This window comes from Danio rerio, chromosome 16 (genome assembly GCF_052040795.2).
Source record: "Danio rerio strain M-AB ecotype USA chromosome 16, GRCz13ab, whole genome shotgun sequence".
Lineage (NCBI taxonomy): Eukaryota > Metazoa > Chordata > Actinopteri > Cypriniformes > Danionidae > Danio > Danio rerio.
In genome coordinates, this window is record NC_141036.1 from 45612501 (window position 1) to 45630438 (window position 17938).

Sequence of the window (17938 nt, forward strand, 5' to 3'; positions counted from 1 at the left end):
TTGTTCTGAAGACTTAAGGGGCTAATAATTCTGACCTTAAAATGGTTCATAAAAAAATTTAAACCGCTTTTTATTCTAGCCGAAATAAAACAAAAGTCTTTCTCCAAAAGAAAAAATATTATCAGACATACTGTAAAAATGTTCTTGCTCTGTTAAACATCATTTGGGAAATATTTAAAAAAGAAGAAATAAATAAATGAGGGGCTAATAATTCAGACTTCAACTGTGTGAAGATAGACAGACAGACAGACAGACAGACAGACAGACAGACAGACAGACAGACAGACAGACAGACAGACAGACAGACAGACAGACAGACAGACAGACAGATAGATAGATAGATAGATAGATCATAACAAGAACTGCTGCTTAATTGAATGCATGTAATAGCGAAACCCGGTGGTTATTTATTGAATTACGTTCATTTTTGTATAGCGGGCCAGATTCTATTGATATTTATAACAAGCCGGGCCGTAGTTTGGACATGCCTGGTGTACTGGAATGTACAGTATCTGTGCATCTTGATGGTGGTCTTAAGATTTCTGCCATAGTCATTGATGGTGATGGTACTTGTGGTGCTGCATTGATTTCTGAAATCTTCATACCTGCCTTTTATCCAGCCTCTTTGTTCCAAGTAATTTTTCTTCATCACGGTATAGATGTGTCTATACTGTCCCTTAATCAGATACATTTACAAAACAAAACATCACTTTAGTATAGTGCCAGGGCAAAACTCACAGGTTGTAATAGATCAATGACAATGTTGACAGTATGTGTTTAAAATAATTGCAAACAAACCTGTTCTGTCTTTAGATGCATGACAGGCGATCATCATCCTCATCTGTCTACCAGTCAGAAATCACAGTTGCGTGTGGATGTTTGAGTCGAGCTTCCTCATATGCATCTATAATAAAACATCACATTGTTGTTAACCTCCCGTAAAGAAAAGTTCAAATCCTGAAATACTATCAAAGTTAATTAATGCATATAATACCTATAGTGTAAATAATCAGTACACAGAAGGTTGCACAAGATTTATTCGGAGATTCATGCAGAGTGACAGCCTTATAAATCTGAGACATAGATTTGTAAGATGGTCAAGCACATGCATTATTCTGTACCCATGAAGATTAACCTACCATTGTGAAAAATGTTTGATGATAGCCAATAACAATAAACCATTTCAGCTGTTTGTGAAGCAATTAGTAATGTAATGTCTGAAAAGCTCAATCTATGTTGAAAATGTATCAGCAGTTTACAGCTTATAATGTACTTTTAGCACACAACTATAACATGCCTATTCACGTTCAAAAGAGTGTGCCATTGACTTCTATGGTCGTGATGTGCTGCAAAATGATCTCACTAACCTTTGTTAAACAAGAACAATGAGACTTAACCAACAAATATTGTTACCCATTCATTTAAATCAGAATTTATCACTGTCAATAACATAAAAAAAACATCAAAATCTGCTTTAAGACGTTCAGTTTTACATTAACTGAACATTACAGCTTGAACAAAAGATATAATTGATTCACATAGGCTAAAACATATGAATTAAAGTGCATAGTAATATATTTCTCTTGGATAATTTAAAGAGAATAGTAAACAGTCGAGTTTCGATCATTTTTCGTGACTAACTGCATAAACAAGATAAACAATATTTTATTAATCCAAAACGATTCGTTTTTATTTACACATAATCACAGAATTAATACTTTTGGATAAGTATACGCCTGTACAATGATTTTTTTCAACATCCACGGTACTTTATAATGTTAAATCAGGAAAAAACACGTTTTGCCATGTTAATTAATGGATTCGTCTACAGAAACTTTCTTTAACGCAAAGTTAGCATACACACAAATTCGTTTCATGTTTCTTTAAAATAATTAAAATAGTTTTCAGTTACTAAACACGTTACAATCTAACATTGTGTAAAAGGAAAAGCAACTTTCAGACGTGTTTGTAACTGTTAGCGTTAGCATACATTAGCTCTAGTCGTTTTTCTTAAAGCAAGTTACATTTCGTATCAAACTGTTTTAAAGTACTAAACGCTGTTACAACCAAACACCGTGGAAATGTTTTAAGCTCTAAATTCGCTAATTATACAGAACACAAGCAGTAAAAAGCTTACCTTTCTGACCGGAATCCACGTGACATCTTTGAAAAACCAAACTTTTTCTTCTTGTGATCTTCGTGCCATGGTGGTTGACAACCAGCTTTTTGGAGCATTACCGCCACCGTCTGGATTGGAGTTTGGATCAGGAATTTAGTAACGCATGTGTTTATTATGAAACCAACTTCTGCTTTAAAAAAAAACAGTCAGCACAGGAGCGTGCTATCTCAAAAATAAGCAAATTTTACATAGTTTTTCTCTAGATGACATGTATAATCTATTTATAAATAATATTGTTTTGTTTGCGTCTAAATATTGCGACCATCCACACTAAATATTCTTTTTTTTTTTTTTTTTTTTTTGCTATCTTACCATGAATATTTTCTCAAATTATCATTAAACGTGGAGCTAACAGATTACTAGATAAAATAAGAACTTAATCAGTTGCCATCAGCCGAGTCCTTGCCAGAAGCGGCCAGGACTCTACAGACAGACTCGGGCCGGATATGGTTGACCGGAATCGGGCCAGTGCTTTACAGCCGCATCACAACCGCATGTGCGCGAGCGAGCTGCGGCCCGCACTCGGCCCGGATAACACTCGCCGATGCCGAGTCGGAGCCGGAGGCGCCGGAGGGCAGCCGAGCTCGGGCCGATTACTGCCTGCTATCTGGGTTATCTCTGATTTAGGAATCATTGGTAGGGTTAAGTTTAGATTAGGTTTGAGTAAAATTTTCGGACAGAAGTAATACTTCAGAATTATATACACATGCGCACACACACACACACACACACACACACACACACACACATATATATAAATATGCCTTTCAGATCATGTTGGTGTTTTAACAGACTGAAATTATGATTGCTGACTACATATTTTTGGTATGTTGAGTGCAAACTTGTCACGAAAGATCCGGTTCGTGGAAAAGATCCGAACTTCCCATCACTACTGTGTATCTGACCTCAGAAGCAGCCTTGCACATATATTTTTCTTGGGGCTACTATCTTGTGGACAGTTGTACTTGAATTTAAGGATGGGAAGATAGTAGTGGTAAATGGTTGTGTTCTTGCGTCAAAAAAAGTACCCTGTCTTTGGTCAAGTTTTATTATAGACTATTTATTCTGATGATTTTGAATCTGGCACCTAACAAATATCCTAATTTACAAAAAAAGAATGATAATAATAATAATAATAAAACTAATAAAAACTAAACTAAAGCTAAGCAATTTCAAAATATAGAAACTAATTAAAAGTTAATCTTCCTTTAAAAACGAATTAAAATGAACTAAATTTGAAAACAAAGTCAAACGAAATAAAAGCTAAAACTAATTTTAAAAATCCAAAACTGTTATAGCCTTGAATCAGAGTATGGTCTTAATCATAATAAAATCTGAATACTAGTGTCTATGTAAACTTACTCAATAAAAGAACTTGAAGTGGATGTGTCTTATGAACTGAGTGATCTGTTAAGTGGATTTGACTCAGTGTGCACTGAATGATTTGCTATGGAATTGAAAGTGACTTAACTTGAATGGATTGACAATAGTGGAATTGTTGAGAAAGTTATTTATCCTTTCATCTTCTTCACTTGTTGCTCTGTCAATCCCTCACTTTCTCCGTCTCTGTGGTTAGGTCAGTGCTGTGGTTACTCTAAATTCCTCCAGATGAATCATGTTGTTTTCTGTGTCTTACTGGATTTTATCTTCCCGAAAATCTCCCTGCTGCCTGGGGCCTTTTTGGCTGCTCATAAAAGAGTGAATGCGCGATGCCTTACTCACTTCCTGAAGAGCCATGCAGCATGACCAAACTCCAGTACTAATTTCCCATGAAGCACTCGCACCTTAATGTATTCAATAGCATCGTTATTATAGTTAACCAAAATGTTAAAAAAATATTTTCCTTCTGAAAAGACCAGAGTACCCCTATTGGCCATTTAAATGGTGCATTGTGATTGACTAAACACCCAGCATTCTGGTCAGGTTGTGAACTTTGTAAATCTCCAGTTCTTCATTCGTTCATTTTCCTTCGGCTTAGTCCTCGATTATCAGGGGTCGCCACAGCAGAATGAAACACTAACTATTTCAGCATATATTTTATATATGCATATGCATGCCCTTTCTGCTGCAACCCAGTTTTGGGTAACACCCATACACACTCATACATAAACACAGTCATACACTATAGACAATTTAGTTTATTTGGTCCACTTATTGTCAAGATTCTTCCTCTACGGTCTTGTTAATTCTTATTTTGGTGGCAGAGTCCAGAAACTACTCCTGTCATATCTTGCATGTTGTGCTCGGCTCCAGTTTTCTCGGGTCAGGCACTCATTTTCTGTCATTATTTGTATGAACACTGTCTTGACCTTGCTTGGGCCTTGCATGCTCCCAGTTGATGCGGGCACGCAAGGTCCAGGTGTGATTGGGATGCGCGCTCTCATCCTGGTGTATTTGTTGTTTTGTTCTCGGTATAGTGTTTTCATTCTCTAGTCTAGTCCGTTCCGGTTGCCGCTGGGATTGGAACACGCATGTTGCATTTGTAAGTGTGCAGGGAATGTTTTCATTCATCATGTGCTCGTGTCTTGCATTCAGTCTTCTGTTGGTGTTGTGTTTAGCAAGTGGTTCATGTTTACATGCGCAGTGTGCTTTTAGTGTTTCATGTTTCATGTAAACAAGCCGTTAATGAGTCCCTCATTGGCTGCATGGTGAAGTCTCGTTTTAAGCTGCGGACATACTGGACTTTTCTTCTCATAGACTTCCATTCATGTGCAAGCAAATGCATCAGGCAGAAAATGTAAGCTCATGTGACAAGTTTCGCAGTTTGCTGCATTGCAAAGTTCAAGCTTGGTGAAATGTGAAAATGCATCACTTGACTGCATGAGACCAATCAAGGATCAAAACATGACCTCTCTGGACAGAAATTTAAAACATAGACCAATTGTTTGCTTTTTTAATGTCTAATCATCTTGTGTAATCCCGCCCCTTTTTGCGGTGCCGTACAACAGTATTTCGCATTCTCTAACTCTAGTGTGACCTAAGCATTTTGTGAGCACATGGCTTGCGGTGTTTCTTTGTGTCATGTGCTCTCCTGTCTATTGTCAGGTCCCACCCTCCTCCTTGTTAACCCATTTTTAGTTTATTCAGTTCACCTGTTTGTTTGTTAATTGTTTCTATTTATAGTCTCTTCTTGTCTGCTGTTCTGTCCCAGTTCATCATCGTTTATCGCCATGTCCTTTCCTGTTGTGTCTTCCAGCCCTCATCTCTGCCAGCCCGCCCAGTCAAATTTGTTAGTTTATTTGTTTTGTTAATGTTATTCCTCTTGGGGTTGTTTTTGTTGCCTTTTTGTTTGATTTTTATTATTGACAAACCCTTTTTGAGTTACTGCGATTGAGTCCTCGTCTCCTCCCTACCTGATCGTGACACCTATAACGCATGTCTTTGGACTGTAGGGGAAACTAGAGCACTCAGAGGAAACCCATGCGAACATGGAGAGAACATGCAAACTGGTCCAGGTGGGACTCAAACCAGAGCTCTTCTTGCTGTGAGGGGACAGTGCTAACCACTGAGCCACATGCCATCCAATCTCCAGTTTTTATAAATGCACAAACTAACACCTTAAAAGGAAAACACGCAGATAAAATAAATGAGGAGCTTGAATATTATTAAACTGCAATATTTCTTGTTATTGTTCCATGCTGTGCAGGACATTTAACAAAGTGCCTCACAGCACAAAGACGGCCTTTATAACACCACATCTATCTATGCCAGCGTCTCGATGCCATCCTTGAGGATGAATTTTACTGGCAAAGTCTTTATTCTCTTCACATTGTGTCGTCCTTCACAGTTTATGTCCTTCCACTGTTTTTTTTTTTTTCGCTCCTCAGCTTTGATCTATCTAAAAAGCCATTCATCGAATTCTTCAAGGCCAGACTAAACTGCTACAAATACTAAGCACATCCATATCATTTTTTTTGTCCTTTTTCTGTACGTTGGGCAATTGGAACAGACGATGTCATTCAAAAGTTTCTATACCACTTTTAGAGACTCTCTTTGCTCACATATTTTCTCTGTCTTGTCATATTAGGACAAATTACAGTCACGTGGTGAAAGCAACGGCCAAAGCACAGCAGCAGTGAATCATAAGCGGTCAGTGATTCCAACTTGCTTTTTACGTCAAATGTGATTGAACACACATTACACATTATAGTCTTTTTATATATATCAGAACAGATGCCCAAAACATTCCAGGCTTTCCAGAAAGTCTCATTTATTTGCTTATTTAAAGTTGAATGATCTGAACTACTGACATGACTAAAACATGGTTGCCATTATCAGAAATAATGGCATTATTGCAGTACATGGAAGCTTTGAAATAAAAGAAAAAAATAGTATATATATATATATATATATATATATATATATATATATATATATATATATATATATATATAGATATATAGATATATATATATATATATATATATATATATATATATATATATATATATATATATATATAAAATATATATTTTTATAGTATTATTATAGATTTAATAAAATGAGTATTCATTATTTTTAATATGCACTGTTTGCCATTCAATTATTATTAGTGCTCATAATGGTTATTATTGTCATTTAAAATAATTTTTGTTCCATATTATTTTGTTGAAACATTTTTCAAGGACTCTTTTTAAAGTAGAAAGGTTAAAAAAAAGAAGAAAAATAAATAAATAAACCTTAAGAGGTTATCTTAACAGGATTAGTTTGTATTCAAAACACACACACACACACATACAGTTTTTTGTTAAATGTGTGTTTTTGTAAATATTAAATGCCACAACATTGATTATATTTAAAAATGTTTATTGAACATGAAATATGTTTGTTAGAATAATTTATAAGGATCATGTGACACTGAAGACTAGAGTAATAATATCACAGGAATACATGGGATTTTAAACAAAATTTAATTTTTTTTTTATTTTAAATTATAATACAATTTCTCAGTATTAGAGATTTTACTGTAGTGTTATCTTTTAAATAGAAAAGATAATGTTTCCAACCTTTAGACAAGTTTCTGTGCGGAGTTTGCATGTTCTCCCTGCGTTCGCTTTGGTTTCCTCTGGGTGCTCCGGTTTCCCCCCAAGTCAAAAGATATGCGGTTGGGTTGCAGCTTGAAGGGCATCCGCTGCGTAAAAACATGTTGGATAAGTTGGCGGTTCATTCCGCTGTGGCAACCCCGGATTTATAAAGGGACTAAGCCGACAAGAAAATGAATGAATGAATGAATAATACTATTCTTAACAATAAAACACTAGCCTTACAATTCAACACAGGCTCACTATTGATATGTACCCCTTTATACATTTCTGGAGATCGCAAAATACGTGCTAGGAGGTATGTTTTATTGCAGTATTTATTTTTGCAAATCCACCAAAGGCTACTGTGCACACTTTTTCCAGATCTGAAATTTCTCAATTGCCATTCATGCCTGCTTTTCTCACATAAATCCACCAGAGGCTGCTGTCAACTGACTGACTGACCGACCGATATCCCCACCTACCCTCCTTCCCTAAACCTAACCGATAGTGCTTTCAAAAGCACCAATCGACCCGCCCACCCACTTCCCTAAACCCAACCGTCTTTTCAAAAGCAATCCAGAGAAGCTGAAAAGCCTTTGCAGCCACCTGATTTTTATCACATTTTAGATCTTACCATGTTCTCACCCTGTTATTTACTTTTTGTTTTACATGCTTTCTGCAATCATTCTTTACCAGACTCGAATCCCATCGTTGTGGTCAACTCCTCTTTGCCTCTCAAGTCCGCTGAGCCAGGCGAGCCACTTCGAAAAACACCAGCGGAAAAACCATCCACATCGAGGTTAGCGATGTCAGCTGGTAGCGCGAAAAGAAGCAGAAGCTGTCGGCGATGTCATACAACCTGTAGCATTAGTTTTAAAGACAAAATGCAGCTGTATGTAGCTCTGGCTACACCATTTGCGCTCTCCAGAAATATATACAGGGGTACGTTTTCACAATGAACCTATGTTTTTACATCTACAGCCCAGCTATAAACAAAAAGAGTTTCACCTGGAAACTTCAGTGACTAATAGATATTTCAAAAAATGTCTTGGAACAAAATGATCTGGCATCCCTGCTGCAGTCGATTATTTCCTAAATTCCTTCCCCCTTGACTTTGACACAGACTTTTCAAATCAATTCGATCCACTTAAAAGCACTGCCAGCATTTGAATAAATATCACATTCACTCCCATCATGTTGACAGAGGGTGTAGGCTCTTTTTTTAACCTGGCCTTGTCTTAGAGATACTGTAATCTTGCTATCAGTAGGAGAGAGAGAGAAAAAAAACAGCTGGGAGACTGGTATATTTTGAATTCACCCTGCCAAACAAGTGCTATCTTTGCCACGAGGATCTCCAACCCACTCGGATGAGAGTCAGGTATTTGAGCTATGCAGGGGCAAGGGGAAAATAACACTCCTGCAGACTTGGTGTAATGAACCAATATGAAAAACGTCAAAGTAAAGCCACAGGTCAGAGGAAAGTAGAGACCATTAAATGGGAGGCTGTGAGAGCGGCAGGAAAGGAGGGCACAGTCTAAAAGGTCACAGTCACCCTGGATTGCGGCTCTTGTCAGTCTCTCTTAAAGACCTGTGCTCGCCACCCACCACAACGCTCTAATAGGATTCCAGCTAAGAGCACCAAATGACAAGAGACGCCTTAAAGCGATAGTTTACCCAAAATGGTAAATTCTGTCATCATTTACTCACCCTCGTGTTGTTCTGAGAAGGCAGAATTTTTAAAAATCTCTCTTTTCATTGTCAATGTGTTAAGTTAAACCACTGAGAGTGATAGATATCCAAAATGTACCATGTTATTCATGCATCACTGTTTTTTTAAAGGACCTATCATACACCCAGCACAGTAAAAGCATAAATAGAACTGACACATTGCTTAATACTCACAAGATGTAGAGCAATACAAAAATATATTTACATATAAAAAAATAAAAGATAAAATGTAAAAAAATATATATATTCTACATAAACATAAAAAAAACACTTCCTTCATGCCTTCTCCATGCCTCAGTTCATTCATAACAATTTGCATTTGTTTAATGTTATTATTATTATCAGTATTATTTATTATATGCATATTTGGTCCCACTTTATATTAAGTGTGTTTAACTATGTAGCTGCATCAAAAAAATAAATAAATATAATGTACTTACTGTGTTTATAATGTATTTGAGAACACTTGTGGTGCTCTTGGGATAGGGGTTGGGTTATGGACAGGTAAGGTGGTATGGGTAGGTTTAAGGGTGGGTTAAGGTGTAAGGGATGGTCAACAGTGTATTTAAAAATGTAATTACAGAAGTTAATTACAGATGTAATTACATACAGGTATTTAATCAAGCATAAGTACACAATAAATACATGTATTTACACGATAAGTACATTGTAATAAACTATTAATTCCTGGGAATAAATATGTGGGACCGCATATTTATATTTGTTTTAATAAAAACAAGTTTAGATTTGTCCACCTATCAGGTTTTGGAGATATCTGCATTATCATATGGGGCATAAAAATAGGACATGTATGGATATAACACAGTTCGCTAATATTGTTAATTTATTTGTTTGCTGGAAATTAGAACTGAATTTAGAAATAGTTCAAACAAATCTTTGCACTTAACAAATTAAATATGTAGACTAATGGATATCTTCAGTGGAGTGCGCACAACATCATTTCCTTATCCATGTAAGTAAATAAGTATTGTAAAGAGTAAATGTAAAGAGAAAGTAGAGGCTGAATGCAGGAGGCTCATTCTTTATCCTCACGCTCCAGATGGTCTGTTTAACTAAAGGGAATGTGAGATGAGACTGATTGGTTTAAAGCACATTATGTTAGAAACACACCCAGAAATCATTAGGAGAATAAGCACAACCCTGTTAGACCATGCACCGCAGCGCAAAACATATTTATCCGTCCTTAAAATAGCAAAAGTTCATTCGGACATGCCCTTAATGCTTTTCACCATGCGCTTTAGACTTTGCGCCTAGATTGTTAAAATAGAGCCCTAAGTTACTTTACTTAAAAAAGTGACTAAACCTATTGCTCTAAAAATGATAAGTTGTTCGTTTTCTTAATTATTTTATGGCAACAGGGTTTACTCTCATTTTTGGAGAAAATTCAACTGTTCAATAGTTATTGTAGGATTCTGACGTGTGTTTTTTTCTTCTTCTCTCAGTTCAGTTGATTCGGCCATTTGTTAACATTGCAATTATGCATGGATCTGTGCCAAAACAATTGGTCTGGGATCACCTGAGTAAAGATGTTTTGGCCCACTATCAAACAAGCTGTAGTGCAGTTCAGTTGGGGTGTGAAAAGCTATCTGACCCAATGGACCAACAAACCAAGCGTTATCACAATGTATGACGACTTACTATGTAGACTGCATAAAAAATGGAAGTAACAAATGGTTTGTTTTTCCTCTCAGATCAGAGCAAGGACAACTGGACATGCCACATGTGTCTAAAACACATCAAATTAAATTTTCTTTAAAATAATATAACAGTCTTGTATAATGAGAGCTACAAACTTGCAATAGTGTTTTTTTATTATTACTATTGATTCTGATAAATTATTGACATGAGTAGATATCCATTAATTAGGTGTCGCGTGATCAATAATTTGAATGTTTACCCATTTCAGATTCACCTTGAAATAAAAAAATTTAACTAAAAAACTAAAATTGCTTTCAACATGTGCTGTAATTGATAGACCAAAAAAAGACAAGGCCTTCTAACCAATCAAAGGAGATTAGGCTCTTAAAAGGAGTAGCTTAAAAGAAAAATCTTCAACCAGATCATGTTAGACTCTTTGAGTTGATTTTAAATGTATACTATGAAAAAAGTGTTTTTTGACCTTGTAAACCTATTGTACGAGACAAGGAGCCTTTAAAATAGAACAATAAGCCCATGTGTACTTAAAGCATTTGATTACTGTTTATTTAAAGACATAGTTCCTGCTATTAACAAAGCATTAACTAAGACTTTTAGCTTAATAAAGCACTTATTTGCAGCTTATTAATAGTTAGTGAGATATTATTTGGGTTTAGGTTAGGATTAGGCATGTAGCAAATGTACAAAATGTATAGGTACAAATAAGCAACCAATATCTTAATTATAAGCTGGTTAAATAGTGTTAATTGGTACTTTAAGTTTAACCAAAAGTTATTTTCATTCTTTGATTATTGGTGAAAAGAATAACCTGATTTTGCTCAAATTATTATCAAACCAGTATAGCTGTGCCGTACAATCAACATATGTAACCTTTGCAAACAACTTAATTAAGTCTGTGAGAAACATCTGCGAACCAAATGCATAAGCTCATTTAAACAATTCGGAATAATTTTAACAATTCAGCTTAAAAAAAAGATTGATTCACAGTGAGTACATTTGGACTAGTTTTTATAACATTTTTATGGATTTTTAAACAGGATATTCCTAGAATAAAATCTCTTTTGTGTTCCATGGAAGGAAAAAAAGACATAATATGAGGTTGGAACAACAGAAGGGCGAGAACATGACAAAAGAATTTATTTTTGGGTGAACTACTTCTATAAAGTCTTAAACAAGGGAAGAAGGGGAGGGTAGGTTAAAAGGAAAGAGATGAAAAAAAAGGGGGAGGGGGAAATCAATAACGAACAGCTCCGCAACAAGAACATAATCAGAATGGCAGGCCGATGTATTACTCAGGATTAATATAGGCATTGGTGAGGTCGATTTAATTTACTGGGAAAAGCAAGAAAATAAATAAAACATGGAAAACAAATAGAGTCCTCATTCAAATTCATTAGAGGCTTTTGCGAGGTGTCGAACCGAATTTTCCCCACAACAAGTTCACATGCTCCTTTAGCACTGTGGACATTAGATTTAAGTGACTGCCTAAATTATAGGCTGATAAGTGGTATAATTGTTTTACATTCATTTGTTAAATAATTAGATTATGATTTTTTTCCCCCTTCATTACATAAATGTTAAAGGGTGACGTTTGAAGTGGAGGAATGTTTTAGTTGTGTTTTAGTATTTTAGTATGTTTCAGGATTGTTGAGGTTCTAAGAAATGTTAGGAAAAGTGTTTGCTTTTCACACAGCATTCCCTGAACACAATTTTAATTCTAGAAATTCTTTGGGGTTAAGTTTTCAGAATAGGGTATGACCCTGCATAATAGGAATTATCAACATTATTTTGTCTGATTACAAGCTATACAACACAGCAGCACGGTATTTAAAGTGTTAAAAGATACACAGAGACAGACAGCTAATGCCTTGTGTTCTTTTCTTAGCCTCGAAACAGTATGCAGCACTACAGCTTTTGATTTTATCTCTCAGCCCTTCATCTTGCTTTTTTTAGTTGCACAACACAAACATCTACATTCCATCTCTGTTATCAAGGCATCCTCCAGTTATTTACATTGTTGAATGATGTGCTTAGATGCCACTGTAGCCAGCATCCATCACTTCAGGGTTCCTAATGACCGTGCTAATGCAACCTAGCAACTGTAACTTCTATAAGTTCCTATAACTATTCTGTAAAAAACGTCTTTCCTATAAAATCTTTAAATTTGATTGTTAGCGTAGCATTGCAAGAGTGTTGAAAAGTGTCCTGAAAAGTGAAGCCAAACCATTTCAGTCACATCCTGGTGGCTGGCTGCAGTATAGCTAAAACATACAGTTTTTATGTAAGGCAAGGTAAGTGTATTTATATAGCATATACACAATGCTAATTCAAAGTGCTTTACATAAACAGGAATTAAAAAAACAAGAAAATTTAAATTATTGGTAACACTTTATAATAACTACACACTATGAAGCATTTATTAAGCATTAGCAAATAGTAAATTCATTATCTGTTGATCATTAACTCTACATTAATAAACTTTAGTAAGCAGTTTATTACTGCAGCTACACGTGTTGTATTCTTGACTTAGAATCACATTTATAATGTACTTAATAATTGTACTTTCATACTTTGTTAATGATTTATTTTTTATTACTAAATTAAGTATTGCATTATTTACAAACCAATTATTTAAGCATAGTTAGTTGTTTTTTAAAATCATTCAGAATGAGTTATTAAAGGATTAATAAAGTATTGAAATTAACAATTATAATTATTATTATTCAGGCATATACTAATAGTTAATTTGTATGTTAAGAAATGCTTTATTAACTCAACTTCATCCAGTTTTGTGACCTAATCTAAAGTGAGGACTATTTATGCTTTATAAATCCCTTATAAATGACAATTAAAGGCTCAGTTAAATTCTAAACAGGAAAAATTACATAAACTAATTTATTCAATCCTATTCGTTTGAAGATACACAAATGAAACCGTACTTCAAGTGAAAAATTTATCTTTGCAACCTTATCTTAAATAAAATTAATGTACAGTTTAAACATTGCTCCTTATTATGTTGTTAAATTATTATATTGATGTTGTTTTATCCAGTTTTATGTTGTATTTTGACACCTGTTTTGGCAATGTTTAAAATTTACAGTAATTTAACTTATTAGATAAGATTGCAAATATTATTCTTTATTGATACTAAGCCTTCAATTGTCATTTATAAGGTATTTAAAAAGCCGGATAAGTCCTCACTTTAGATTAGGTCACAAAACTGCATGAAGTTGAGTTACTAAAACATTCATTAACATATATAGTAACCATTAATATATGCCTGAATAATATGATATATAAGCGTTGATTTCAATAGTTTATTAATCATTTACTAACTCATTCTGAAAAATACTAATAACCGCCAACTGCTCCTGAAAACAAATGGTTTGTAAATAATGCAATACTTTATTTAGTAATGAGAAATAAATCATTAACAAAGTATAAAAAATACAATTATTAATCACATTATATAGGTGCTTATAAGTCAAGAATACAGCAATTGAGTTAATGCTTAACAAAAATGAATTCACTAGATGCTAATGCGTAGTAAAGGATTCATAGTGTGTAGTTATTATGAAGTGTTAACAAATTGTTAAACAGATAAAAACAGATTAAATTGTATTAAAACGGGTTATAAAAGAATGAAAAAGGAAAGAAAGACATAGTGCAATCTGTACAGTAAACTAAAAAGCGAGGAAAAATGGGGTGTTGTGTTATGATTGTGTGGTTGTGATTGGGTCTGGAAGAGTTAGAGTGTAACAGCTTCTGTACAAACTTAGGCTCCAAATGATGTCATTGACAAAAGACGACAGTGAGCCAATGAATCATGAGTCAAAAATAACTTTAAACCTGCAGGAATGGCACTGCTGTGCTGCTGTTAATTCAGCTGTGGCTTGGATTGGAACTACAGACCATTTTTAGGACTGTATTGATGTATTGTAGTTCTGCAATAAGTAACTAGAAATTTAGCACAGTTATTATTCACAAATTATAGCAGAGGTCAAGGTCATACACAGTATTGGAAAGATGAAAGACTAAAAAAAAAAAATCATGCTTAACTAAAGGTACCATTACTAGCCTAAAAATGTAGCGCAATTAGAGTAAAAGTATCTGTTGTGAATATTACTCAAAGTATGAGTAAAAAGTAGCCCTTTCTAAGTACTCAAGAGTAGTGAGTATCACACTGTAAAAAGCTGATGCATTTACATCTAATTTGTGGATGTGTGTAAACGTAACATCGTGTAGATTTAGGTTGTGACGTCAGGTGACCAATATTCAATGTCTTGCCAGCGGCTAAGGACAACATTATTTTGATGTCCGATAATGGTGTCAAATAACGTTGATATTTGGTTGGTTTTAGGTTGTGTTGAAAAGTGATCAAAATCCAATTGAGCCAACATCTTAACCAACGTCATATTGATGTCATATTGATACTGACATTTATTCATCAGATATGGCAGCCAAAATCTATTGTCTGATAGACGTCATAGTGGTAACATCCACACAACGTCAAGCTGTAACATTAATAGGCGTTGATATTTGGTTGATTTTAGGTTTGACGTTGAACATTGACGTCAACTTAATGTTGGGTTCTGATGTTAACCTGATTTTCATTTTCAAACAAAACGCAATGTCCCTATGACGTTAGGGTACATGTTGACGTCTTGTGCCTTCTGCGTGTTTAAGGCCATTTTGGTCATCATACAGTAAACATATGATGCAGTTTACCTCTTTTGTGCGATTTGATTGGACAGGAATCACAGGACTGATTTTTCTAATCCCTGATGGACAAGAAAAACAAAGTAGTGACTTCCTGTTGAAGCAAAGTAGTGGAGCAAAAGTACCGGTACTGCACTAAAGATGTACTCAAGGGAAAGTAAAAGTACATATTTTTTAAAACTACTTAGTAAATTACAATTCCTGAGAAAAACTACTCAATTACAGTCATTTGAGGATTTGTAATGTGTTACTTTACACCCCTGGTCATACACTGCAATTCAAATACGTAAATAAGCTGAAAATGTCCATGAAGTGAATCTTCTATTCTGACAATAGTAATCTAGGTGTAAATAAACAGTTAAGGTCAAAATTATTACCCCTCCTGTGAAATATTTTTTCCTTTTCAAATATTTCCCAAGGATGTTTAACAGAGCACAGAAGTTTTCCCAGTATTTCCTATAATATGTTTTCTTCTAGAGAAATTCCCTTTTTTTTTTTGGCTAGATTATTTTTTAAGGTCAATATTATTAGCCCCCTTTAGCAATATTTTTTATTAATTGTCTACAGAAAAACACTGTTATGACTTGTCTAATTACCCTAACTTTCCTAGGTAACCTAATGAACCTAGTTAAGCCTTTAAATGTCAATTTAAGCTAAATATTAGTAGCTTGACAAATAACTAGTAAAATTGTACATACTGTACTCTCATCATGGCAAAGATAAAAGAAATCAGTTATTAGAAATTATTTGTTAAAACTCTTAAGTTTAGAAATGTGTTTTCTGTTAAACAGAAATTAGGGAAAAATATAAGGGGGGGCTAATAATTCAAGAGGGCTAATAAACTTCAACACTATATATTTGTCTTTTGCCATTAGAGGCAAGGTAAAAAAAAACAAAATTGATGTGCTGTAGTCTTCTATGCACATTTATATAAGTTTGTACATTCATTTTCTTATCGGCATAGTCACTTTATTAATTCGGTGTTGCCACAGCGGAATGAACCGCCAACTTATCCAGCAAGTCTTTACGCAGCGGATGCCCTTCCAGCCGCAACCCATCTCTGGGAAACATCCACACACACACACACCCCAAAAACACAAGGAATGTTAGTAACTTCTAAAAAATGATTGCATTTTGCAGCACTTTCAGTGTAAAATGTCATGTGAGTCGTCCTAAAAGCAGCTTTATGAATGCACAAATCATTTATGTGTATAGTTTTACCTGACACAGATGAATGTGAATCTGTATAATTACACTTGTTTTTGTATAAATCCAGGCAATAGTGTTTTTAAAATGAAGCTTTTTAGTATTGACTTCCTGTTCATGGGACTGTTCTATAAAAGCAATATCACACAATAATCGTATACTTTCAGGAGCTCTCGTACATGCTGAACTGCTGCCATGAAGATGAATGGGAACGCTAACGGATCATTCTCTCAGTTTCGTGTAGGTCTAATACATAGAAAGGTGTTTTGGTCGAGAGCTTTTGCTTAGAAATTCTGACCTTTATAATGGGAAGCCATAACCCAGCAAGACCACACATGACATTGGTCTTTTTTTTACAGATGACTGGGATTGATAATCAGACACAGCAGCCAAGTACCTGCTACATTTGGAATCGAAACCCGCACCCTGCCACCTCCTGACCGCATTACTCAACCAGAGCCAAACAAATAAATCAGAATAATGATAATAGTCAAAATTCAAATCAGCCCGAGGAAACGGTCCGTGAAAGCAGCGGTGGTGACGTACATTTGGCTGCGTTGTGTGTGATTTCCACGACAGTGTTTAAATAGGTGCGGTCCCACTCCTCCTCGCAGAGCTCAGCGTCTGGATTACTTCATAATCCACACCATATTATGGGCCTGGCACTAATTGAAAGATAAATGAGTTTATTTGGGTTAAATCCATCACCGTGACACGAACCCAGAGGAGAGCGAGGGGGAGAAGAGATGAGAGCGCAAGAGGAAAGCTGAAGACGTTTGACTCTCGCCTTTGTATCAGCCAATTGGATCTGAAGAAACATCCGTGGTGAAACACAGATGAAGGATCGCAGGTGATTAAGGATGTGAGAGCGGGAAGCTGATACATCCAAGCCTTGTTTTCATGCAGATCCAATGAAAACCTTTTGCTTTTAGCTGAGAATCAAAGGCAGAAAAGGATTGGTGCTTGTGTTTCTCAGAACATACTAATTTACATGGCATGTACACAGCAACAGTATGTATATATAAATATATGTGTATATATATATATATATATATATATATATATATATATATATATATATATATATATATATATATATATATATATATATATATATAATTTTAATAATATTAAAATTAGTTTTTATTGTACCCCAGTATTTTATGTTACATTTAAATGTCATGTTTGTAAAAATATTTCCTTAAGATTCTTCCCACAATACCCCATAATGACAATGTAAAAAAGGATTTTTTGAAATTGTTGCAAATTTATTAAAGAATAAAAATAATTTACAAACTGAAAAATCACATTGACTAAGTATTCACAGCCTTTGCCAAACTGGAGGACTAGTCAGAATAGAAGGAAGGATAAATTCAGCAATGTACAGAGACATCCTGAATGAAAA

General features: G+C 34.8%; 1 protein-coding gene and 1 long non-coding RNA gene across 4 annotated transcripts in view; one reads left to right on the forward strand and one right to left on the reverse strand.

The window, feature by feature from the left end:
* LOC147840376 (uncharacterized) overlaps positions 1-2209 on the reverse strand; it is a 3128-nt gene extending 919 nt beyond the window's left edge. Inside the window, exons 1-3 of one of the 2 annotated variants that reach the window (XR_015512368.2) lie at positions 2138-2209; positions 799-904; positions 606-676 (exon numbers count right to left, since the gene is read on the reverse strand). This is a non-coding gene — a long non-coding RNA (uncharacterized LOC147840376). Of the gene's footprint in view, positions 1-605; positions 677-798 lie in introns of both variants that reach the window. The other variant, XR_015512367.2, reaches the window with a different exon arrangement.
* The window catches only part of LOC147840375 (uncharacterized), a 69435-nt gene that overhangs the window by 9535 nt on the left and 41962 nt on the right, over positions 1-17938 (forward strand). For both annotated transcript variants that reach the window (XR_015511951.1, XM_087287864.1), the window contains exons 2-3: positions 16701-16773; positions 16893-17383. The gene's annotated coding sequence lies outside the window, so the exon portion shown is untranslated. The remainder of the gene's footprint in view (positions 1-16700; positions 16774-16892; positions 17384-17938) is intronic.